This window comes from Colias croceus, chromosome 1 (genome assembly GCF_905220415.1).
Source record: "Colias croceus chromosome 1, ilColCroc2.1".
NCBI classification, from domain to species: Eukaryota; Metazoa; Arthropoda; class Insecta; order Lepidoptera; family Pieridae; genus Colias; species Colias croceus.
In genome coordinates, this window is record NC_059537.1 from 3,085,989 (window position 1) to 3,096,921 (window position 10,933).

Here is a 10,933-nt window from a genome sequence, read left to right on the forward strand (position 1 = left end):
AATATTATTATTCAAAGTGTTTCGTGCGTGGTTCTTTTATGTAACGTTTGCGTGTGTGTACATAGGTTAAAATATGTACCGCGCGCTTTCGCGAATCACTCTAACACGTCATACACTGACATGTTAGAGGTATTCGTATTTTTTTTTTTTTTTTTTTTTTTTTAACGGATGCAGTCACATTCACGCGTCCCACGACACTTGTTCGTACTATACACAAACACACACACACACGATGCGCGTATGCGAGTAGTGCGAGAGTGCGCAGTGCGTTACGTTAATGATCCTTCCGCAGGTTCCCCTACGGAAACCTTGTTACGACTTTTACTTCCTCTAAATGATCAAGTTTGGTCAACTTCCCAGCAACGCCGACGGCCGTGAAGCCACCGCGTGTCGGTCCGAAGACCTCACTAAATCATTCAATCGGTAGTAGCGACGGGCGGTGTGTACAAAGGGCAGGGACGTAATCAACGCGAGCTTATGACTCGCGCTTACTAGGAATTCCTCGTTTATGGGGGATAATTGCAAACCCCAATCCCCAGCACGAAGGAGTTTCAACGGGTTGCCCGGGCCTCTAGGCCAGGGAGAACATGTTGATTCCTTCAGTGTAGCGCGCGTGCGGCCCAGGACATCTAAGGGCATCACAGACCTGTTATTGCTCAATCTCGTGCGGCTCAAAGCCGCCGGTCCCTCTAAGAAGAATTTTAATACGCCGCCAGTGAGTTGCGCGACCCGAGAGCCGCGCACACCTAAATGACGACGCCTATTTAGCAGGCTAGAGTCTCGTTCGTTACCGGAATTAACCAGACAAATCGCTCCACCAACTAAGAACGGCCATGCACCACCACCCACCGAATCAAGAAAGAGCTATTAATCTGTCAATCCTTCCGGTGTCCGGGCCTGGTGAGATTTCCCGTGTTGAGTCAAATTAAGCCGCAGGCTCCACTCCTGGTGGTGCCCTTCCGTCAATTCCTTTAAGTTTCAGCTTTGCAACCATACTCCCCCCGGAGTCCAAAATCTTTGGTTTCCCGGAAGCTGCCCGCCGAGCCATTGTAGTAACGTCGGCGGATCGCTAGATGACATATTTACGGTTAGAACTAGGGCGGTATCTAATCGCCTTCGAACCTCTAACTTTCGTTCTTGATTGATGAAAACACCTTTGGCAAATGCTTTCGCTGATGTTCGTCTTGCGACGATCCAAGAATTTCACCTCTAACGTCGCAATACGAATGCCCCCAGTTATCCCTATTAATCATTACCTCGGAGTTCTGAAAACCAACAAAATAGAACCGAGATCATATTCTATTATTCCATGCACGAAATATTCAAGCGGCATTTTGAGCCCGCTTTGAGCACTCTAATTTGTTCAAAGTAAAATTGTCGGCCCACCTCGACACTCACTGAAGAGCACCGCGATAGGATTTTGATATTGAACCGGCTTTTAACGACCGGCTCACCGACGATATGCTCCGCAAACGTGTCAGTATCACCGCGGATGCGGTGCACCGACAGCGCGGCGCACAAATGCAACTACGAGCTTTTTAACCGCAACAATTTTAGTATACGCTATTGGAGCTGGAATTACCGCGGCTGCTGGCACCAGACTTGCCCTCCAATTGTTCCTCGTTAAAATATTTAAAGTGTACTCATTCCGATTACGAGGCCTCGTAAGAGTCCCGTATCGTTATTTTTCGTCACTACCTCCCCGTGCCGGGAGTGGGTAATTTGCGCGCCTGCTGCCTTCCTTGGATGTGGTAGCCGTTTCTCAGGCTCCCTCTCCGGAATCGAACCCTGATTCCCCGTTACCCGTGACAACCATGGTAGTCGCAGAAACTACCATCGAAAGTTGATAAGGCAGACATTTGAAAGATGCGTCGCCGGTACTGGACCATGCGATCGGCAAAAGTTATCCAGATTCATCAAAATTAACGACTTCAGACGCCAGGCCCTCCGTCGATTGGTTTTGATCTAATAAAAGCACTCATTCCATCACTGGTCAGAGTTCTGATTGCATGTATTAGCTCTAGAATTACCACAGTTATCCAAGTAACTGAGTAAGATCTAAGGAACCAAAACTGATATATTGAGCCATTCGCGGTATCGCCTTAATACGGCTTGCACTGAGACATGCATGGCTTAATCTTTGAGACAAGCATATAACTACTGGCAGGATCAACCAGGGAGCTAACTAAAGCTTCCGCTAGAGCCTCAAACGTGACACGACGATGCCGCCGCGACGTTCGCTTCTCTATATACATACATATGCGCGCGGCGTGTTTAAATAACATGATATGCAACGGCGGCGACCGTCACACGCACACTATTCACACACGCGCGCGCGCACACGTGGATAAATCTGAACACAGTCAGTTAAATCGTTGAAAGTATCATCTTAACGAGACACCCCTTAACAATTCCCATTCGCATCAAGCGAAGGAAAAATTTTAATATCGGTCAACTTTTATGACGCAAACGATCAATCTACGCACGGAGAGTGGAAGGATCGAAAATTGCGACCACATATAAACATCTGATAAAAGCCCATTGGTACATCACAAACGTGTGCGATGTGAGCAATAAAAAATTTTATACTGCCGTTCAATAGTAGTCGTATATTTTTCACGGTCTGCGCTCCGAGAGTGTATCAAGATGCGTAATATTATTTATTACACTACACATATAAAATACAATCTACGAAACTGACAATCTATCAAACCGTCGGCAGACGCAATGTTACTACAGTTACTAATTTCTACTTCTTCTACTACTACTACTAACTACTACTACTACTACCACCACTAAAGATTAAAAACTGTATCGCGCCGTATGCACAAACGCTTTTACAATATCATCATCTTTGGTGGTCTTTTATTATTTCATAGAACTAACACACTACTCTACAACTCTGTCACAGACTCACCACCAAACACCAACCCCACACCGACACGCGAACGGCGGCAACGAGGAGAGCGCAGAGCACACGGGCGACGCGGTACAACAGCGACGAAATAATGATACATACACATACGTACGTACAAATGTCTCGCTGCCCACGCGCAACGCCCCCCCGTCTTCGCTAGCCTCGCGCACCGATTGTCTCGCATCCCGGCTACGATGTTTCTGCTTGTTTATTTTTTTCAGATACTATTCACGTATCACGCATGGCATATGTACATACATACATACATAATACATACATACAAACATACGCCGCGCGCGACTAACGCCTCGTGTTTTCAAGGTCAAGTCAAAAAACTTTGCACGCGTGCAGTTACGGCGTGCAGTCGTCAAAAATAATTCATGATTATAAATTTCGTGGTCCATATTAAATAAATTATAAACAACAACAACAACAACAACAACAACAACAAACAACAACAACAACAACGACAAAAGAGGGCGACCTTACCTCCGGACTTGATGAAGTGTCCTGAAGGTGTACTTCGAAGACAAAACAAGCCCAAACTCGCCTCACCTAGCTCTACTCGTCTATTAGTTCCAGTAGCAGTCTTCGAAGTACACCTTCAGGTCACTCCATCAAGTCCCGAGGTAAGGTCTCATCATAACTAACAAAACGAGCCCAAACTCGGCACACCTAGCTCTACTCGTCTATTAGTTCCAGTAGCAGTCTTCGAAGTACACCTTCAGGACACTCCATCAAGTCCGGAGGTAAGGTCTCAACATAACTAACAAAATGAACCCAAACTCGATACACCTAGCTCTAATCGTTTATTAGTTCCAGTAGCAGTCTTCGAAGTACACCTGCAGGTCACTCCATCAAGTCCGGAGGTAAGGTCTCAACATAACTAACAAAATGAGCCCAAACTCGGCACACCTAGCTCTACTCGTCTATTAGTTCCAGTAGCAGTCTTCGAAGTACACCTTCGGGACACTCCATCAAGTCCGGAGGTATGGTCTCAATATAACTAACAAAATGAGCCCAAACTCGGCACCCCTAGCTCTAACCGTCTATTAGTTCCAGTAGCAGTCTTCGAAGTACACCTTCAGGACACTCCATCAAATCCGGAGGTAAGGTCTCAACATAACTAACAAAATGAGCCCAAACTCGACACACCTAGCTCTAATCGTTTATTAGTTCCAGTAGCAGTCTTCGAAGTACACCTTCAGGTCACTCCATCAAGTCTGGAGGTATGGTCTCAATGTAACTAACAAAACGAGCCCAAACTCGGCATACCTAGCTCTACTCGTCTATTAGTTCCAGTAGCCGTCTTCGAAGTACACCTGCAGGTCACTCCATCAAGTCTGGAGGTAAGGTCTCAACATAACTAACAAAATGAACCCAAACTCGGCACACCTAGCTCTACTCGTCTAATAGTTCCAGTAGCAGTCTTCGAAGTACACCTTCAGGTCACTCCATCAAGTCTGGAGGTATGGTCTCAATGTAACTAACAAAACGAGCCCAAACTCGGCATACCTAGCTCTACTCGTCTATTAGTTCCAGTAGCCGTCTTCGAAGTACACCTTCAGGTCACTCCATCAAGTCTGGAGGTATGGTCTCAATGTAACTAACAAAACGAGCCCAAACTCGGCATACCTAGCTCTACTCGTCTATTAGTTCCAGTAGCAGTCTTCGAAGTACACCTTCAGGTCACTCCATCAAGTCTGGAGGTATGGTCTCAATGTAACTAACAAAACGAGCCCAAACTCGGCATACCTAGCTCTACTCGTCTATTAGTTCCAGTAGCCGTCTTCGAAGTACACCTGTAGGTCACTCCATCAAGTCCGGTGGTAAGGACTCAACATAACTAACAAAATGAACCCAAACTCGACACACCTAGCTCTAATCGTTTATTAGTTCCAGTAGCAGTCTTCGAAGTACACCTTCAGGTCACTCCATCAAGTCTGGAGGTATGGTCTCAATGTAACTAACAAAACGAGCCCAAACTCGGCATACCTAGCTCTACTCGTCTATTAGTTCCAGTAGCCGTCTTCGAAGTACACCTGCAGGTCACTCCATCAAGTCCGGTGGTAAGGTCTCAACATAACTAACAAAATGAACCCAAACTCGGCACACCTAGCTCTACTCGTCTAATAGTTCCAGTAGCAGTCTTCGAAGTACACCTGCAGGTCACTCCATTAAGTCCGGTGGTAAGGTCTCAACATAACTAACAAAACGAGCCCAAACTCGGCACACCTAGTCTCTACTCGTCTATTAGTTCCAGTAGCAGTCTTCGAAGTACACCTTCAGGACACTCCATCAAATCCGGAGGTAAGGTCTCAACATAACTAACAAAATGAGCCCAAACTCGACACACCTAGCTCTAATCGTTTATTAGTTCCAGTAGCAGTCTTCGAAGTACACCTTCAGGTCACTCCATCAAGTCTGGAGGTATGGTCTCAATGTAACTAACAAAACGAGCCCAAACTCGGCATACCTAGCTCTACTCGTCTATTAGTTCCAGTAGCCGTCTTCGAAGTACACCTGCAGGTCACTCCATCAAGTCTGGAGGTAAGGTCTCAACATAACTAACAAAATGAGCCCAAACTCGGCACACCTAGCTCTAATCGTTTATTAGTTCCAGTAGCAGTCTTCGAAGTACACCTTCAGGTCACTCCATCAAGTCAGAAACTAAATATGAAATTTATAATCCCATAAGTATAAAATCTATAAATAAAATGAATGCGTGAAGGATCAAGTTTATTAGGTCAAATATTTTGTATTCGTACAGTGATCTTTTCGTAAACGAGGAGCTGCTTACAAGCGTCACAGTGTCCACTCACAACGGCGGCCGAGCGCAGACTAAAATATTTCATTACAAATTTTTGTGCAATAAATCAAGATGAGCCAGTAAAATAACCCTTATTTCAATCCAATAAGTATCACGCGTTACAACTAAATATGTGAAAAAATAAGGTTTGATTTCTCAGCCTATTTGTAACATTTTGATAGTTTTCTTTGCTACCTTTTTGAGTTGGACATGTCTGCTTACTTAAAATATTTTTAAATCATTAAATTTATTTTATTAAATACATGAAAAATGTTCCTTTATTCAGCACGATATTGTCAATTTTGTGTGAAAGGGCAACGGAAAATATTTTTTATAATATTATAAACCAAAATTTTCGACTAAAAAATTGCTACCATTTAAAGATTAACCCTTAATTCACTACCTGAGTCCATTGGACTCACATCGAACTTTCAAACTATTATATTTTTTTCCCCTGGTGACTTATTTCCTCCACCGTCTCAGTACCTTCCTGCAGTGACGTGGGCACCGCGGTAGCGAGAGGACGTGCGCCTGCGCTGCGTAATAGGTAAGTTATTACGTCGAGTGAGTCCCATGGACTCATACTAGTGAATTAAGTAATATTTTATTTATTTGTTACGATTCTTAAATGTTGCTTATTTGTCGTATTAATGATATAAAAATATGTATTTTAATATTTGTTGTTGTTGTAGGTTTGTAAAATGGATCTAAAACAACATAAAGTTGTAAATATGAATGAAGACCAGGCAGATTCTGTTTTGGAATCATGGATCACACAAATTATGAATGATGAAGATGCGAGCCATTCTGAAACCGAAGACAAGCTATCTAGGACAGAAAGAAAGCATTGTTATCCATGTAATTACAAAAAGAGAACAAAGACTGCACATTCAGGCACTAGATGTCTGAAGCCTGTATGTTTGAGTTGCTCAAAAATGGCATGCCGTCGCTGCCTGCAATCGGTGGCAATACCCCATTGCACGTTTTATTTTTTTGTATAGAAGCGTACATTTTTGTTGTTTATTTTCGGTTTTGCATTCCTTTAGAAGTCTTATAAAATTAAAAAGAGCCATTAGTTAAAAATATTTGCCATTATTGTAGGGCTTTGAAAATAACTCTGTTTTCTAAGACTATTAGAATAAGTTTTTTTTTATTTTTAAGAGTATTTCAGAAGTTTATCCAGTTTTATTATTTTTTTGTAGTGCCTTAATAAACATTTAAAAATAATAATAAAAAAACTTAATAAAAAAAAGAGTTTTATTTGAAAAAAACACGCCAAGAAAATATATGAGTCCAGTGGACTCATGGAAGCTGTTTATGTTAGCAAATTTCACCTAGTGAATTGAGGGTTAAGGATTAATCTATCTATAGTAATTATTAGTTTAATTTGGTTTTGTATTATTTTGTCGCAAAATGTACCGAAAAACTGCTTATTTTTGTCAGATTCGTAAACGCGTCCTTAAGAACATCGTTTTGGTTAGGCTTCCATTATCAAGCAATTTTAAACTTCATTCAATTGACATACAGTTCAAATTATTTTGTACTTTTCAAAGACCTAAGGGAGAGTCTGTTCTGCCAACTTTTAGAAAAAATAAAAACATTTCTAATGTTGGCCCCTCCGATGTAATCATTTAATATTAGATTTAATATTTTAGTTTTAATTATTTATTATTATTTCTTATTTTTTTTTAAACCTTATTTTTGTATATTTTAATTTTAAGCTAATACATTAATAAATTATTTCTTTCTTTCTTCGATTTCTTGTCAATGGTTAAGACTTAAGCATAGACAACCTCTTGATGTTGATTTGTTGTTTGAAATTTGAATTCAAAATGGCGTTTTATTAATTGTTTTGGTGGAAGATAAACAAAATCTGTTCTTCGTATATCGTAGATTTTCTTACTTATTTACTCAGTTAATGTACAGTACATTGAATTTTTTAATTTGTTATATTTCTGCCAAAAGTGAAAGAAGAAGAAAAAGTGTTATGTGTAAACAATGTTAAAATCTTTGTGTAGATAATAATTGATAATAATTATTAATGTGATTTGTGACTAAGTATTTGCAATATATACCCAATGACTGTTCTATTAAAGGAAGATATAAAAAATAATAATTTTTACGAGAAAACTTCTCTATTACGTCATGTTCTGGCTGTAGAATCAATTGGAGAGGAGATAATATTATTATTGTTTTGTCCAAAGAAAACAACGACTTCTTACAATTCCAATATGGCGATCCGAACGGCAACGATATATTGGAAATTTAGAATGAGATTTTAAAATAGAAATCCCGCAAAATATTTCAAGGAAAAGTATAAAATGTGAATCTAGTTGTATTCACATAATATTTAAGCCGAATTAAGTCCTACATGCCTAAATAAAGATATTCAGTAAAATTCAAAATTCAAATGGAATTATCCATTTTTGCTGATAATAGTGAGTTTTAATATTATATAAAAATGTTATATATAGGTAATTATTATTATATTATAATAAACTTATTGATCTACATTGTTGGTGTTTTATTTTTAATTTCCTATAAATTTGAATAAGGATGAGAATTAGTAGTGATGTTACCCAGCATCGAAAATTTTATCGATATCGATATGAAGTTTTATCGATAATATGTACTCAAAGAGACATCACTAGCAACTTCAACTTTTAAATGTTGGCAGCAATGTGGATCATTTTTGACGTGAACTTTTCATAGGTTGGTATCTAGACACGCGGCAGCGTGTCAAGCCGAGTTCAAGCGAAGAGAACTGGCGAGCAGCAGCCGTGTGTATATTTACACGAACCATTTCGAGCCACTTTTTTAAACTGTTTTACATACTGTTTATATTTTGTGAGGTTCTAAAAACTAGCCTCATCAAATTATGGGGTTCAATAGGTCATTAGTTGTTTGCTTTGTGAAAATAATTATATTATTCAAATTAAAAAAGTTATATTTTGGAATAAACATTGTTCTCTAAGGGAAAATAAAACAATTGAGTTTTCAGTCAACCTAAGAACTTAATACATCTTTGTAAATAAATTTCTGGACTGTCTGCAGAACTTGGCACACATTTAGATCTCATTTCTTTTTTTGGCAAATTAAGTCAACGATTGAACTCGGCTCCAATTTTTACATTTATGTTTTTGGTGGGATATAAGACTTAACCTAAGTAATACATGCATATGTGTGCGTGAGCTCGAAATCGAAGTACTGAGTGCCGTCTCTTCCTATACCTATTACTTGCTCTGTTAAGTTAACCCGTCTAGCGTCATACGCACAGATGTTATGCGTCCCAAGTATGTCGAGGTAGTTTACGAAATCTAGCTTTTTTATGACTACCGAGTTTGAAAATTTTATTTACCCTATTGTTCTATAATTATATGCCATGTATGATATATTTTTGGAAAGAGGAAGAAACTAGTTATAGCATAAAAATGTAATCATGACGATATATATTTTCTATAAAATTATAAAAAAATTGATTTTCTTTTGTTTTAATTTTAATTGCTTACATACCTACTAACACTTACATGATAATGGTGAGTCATCAAATGATCATATTCACGTTTTCATATCACTACACGATTGCCAAATACATTCACTTATATTTTCACACATTTAACACAACGTATTTCACTATGAATAATAACAAATATCCATTATTCACAAACAAGAAAAAAAGCGCCATTTTGCGTCTTCCGCACTGAAAAGTTGAGACACTTTTTCACTGAGTATTCTTCAAATATCCCTAAAACCAATATCATAAACGTATTCTACGTAAAATTTCCAGTAATATACGTCTCAATTATCACTCATCTAATTATTCCTCTCGGCATAATTCACAATCCAAATATTCGTTGAACAAGACGAACTTTACAAAGTACAAACTATGGCCGATGACGCAACTCAATCAATGATTCACTTTTTTTTTTTTTTTTGTGGTGTCTGTATTTCCTGTCTCGGAGTCGTGTCGATTTGAATTATAAATGTTTAAGGCATAGAGAAATATTTTTTATACTGGAAACATTCACTTGTACGTCTCTACTGATGACCTTCAATGTCACGGGCCGCGTTACGCACAGTGTTTGTCAGCGCAGGACGCTCTCAGTACAATTTGAGTTACGCTACAACCGCTGTGCGTAGGAGGTTAAGAGGCTGATTCAAGAATGTTCTGCCATATTTTTCATTCTGTCAAACACAACGACAGTGCAGAGATAATTATTCCAAGCCCTGACACCGATATTTTTGTATTAGGCCTTTATTTCTGGCATAAACTTGAAAATATACTCGCCATCTTTGAATGCTCCCCCCCACTCCCCCATGCAACTATTTCACTGTACGAACTATTGAATCGTAAACAATGGACTATAATTGTTAATTATTTAAAATAATAATTTAAAAAATATATTCATGAGTTTTCAATCTATAGTGGTTTAAAGTTAACTCAAAAATGGACCATTTTCGTAAATTTTCTAAAAAATCTTAGAGAAAGTGTAAGAAATGTTATAGTATGCTATATATTCGTGATCTACTCAATAAGCTCTTTCATTTGATACCCCACGCGGCATGTTTTGGAAATGTTTATTTTTTTCTTTGTATGCCATATTTAATAACCGGGGTGCGGGGAAGGGGACCACAAAACTGGTTGGCAACATCTGTCTATAGGATGTCTGGGATCTATACAATATATATCAGAAGTCAGATTTAGGTCCGCTATTTATGCAAACGAACATCTCCTTGGAGCCTGCTCTATGAGCCAAAAAACTGTTATCGTTTGATAAAGCATTTACATTCTCTTGTTTATCGAATTTTTGATGGGTCCGAATTAGGATTATAATGATAACTGCGTTAAAAACAACCGACTTTAAACTTGCACTTGCAACATTTACAAATGCAGACAAAAATGCTCATAAAATAAAAACTTACTGGGCCTATCCGAATAAAATTTTTATGGGACCAATTCGACACCATCCCGCATCGAACAAAAAAAGAATCACGTAAATCGGTTCAGAAACCTCGGAGTAATCGGTGTACATACATAAAAAAAAAAAAAAAAAAAAAATTGGTTGTCTGTAAAGTCGGTTTACTGACGATAATTGAACGTGACAACGTCCGATTGTGCTTCTTTGTCGCTCGTTCCGCGCTCTCGTTTCCTCCTTTCGTCTCCTCCTTTTTTTTGAAGTCGGTTAAAAAAAAAGGAGTAGTTTTCC

The 10,933-nt window shown here is 39.0% G+C and overlaps 1 long non-coding RNA gene and 1 other non-coding gene across 2 annotated transcripts; one reads left to right on the plus strand and one right to left on the minus strand.

Annotated features, from left to right (window-relative positions):
- Window positions 1-275: 275 nt before the first annotated feature.
- On the minus strand, window positions 276-2,180 carry LOC123698222. The gene has a single exon (XR_006752383.1). It is a non-coding gene; the product is annotated as a small subunit ribosomal RNA (ribosomal RNA).
- A 3,358-nt stretch (window positions 2,181-5,538) lies between these two features.
- Window positions 5,539-8,239, plus strand: LOC123697175. The gene is made up of 2 exons (XR_006752202.1): window positions 5,539-6,273; window positions 6,419-8,239. It is a non-coding gene; the product is annotated as an uncharacterized LOC123697175 (long non-coding RNA).
- The last annotated feature ends 2,694 nt before the right edge of the window (window positions 8,240-10,933 follow it).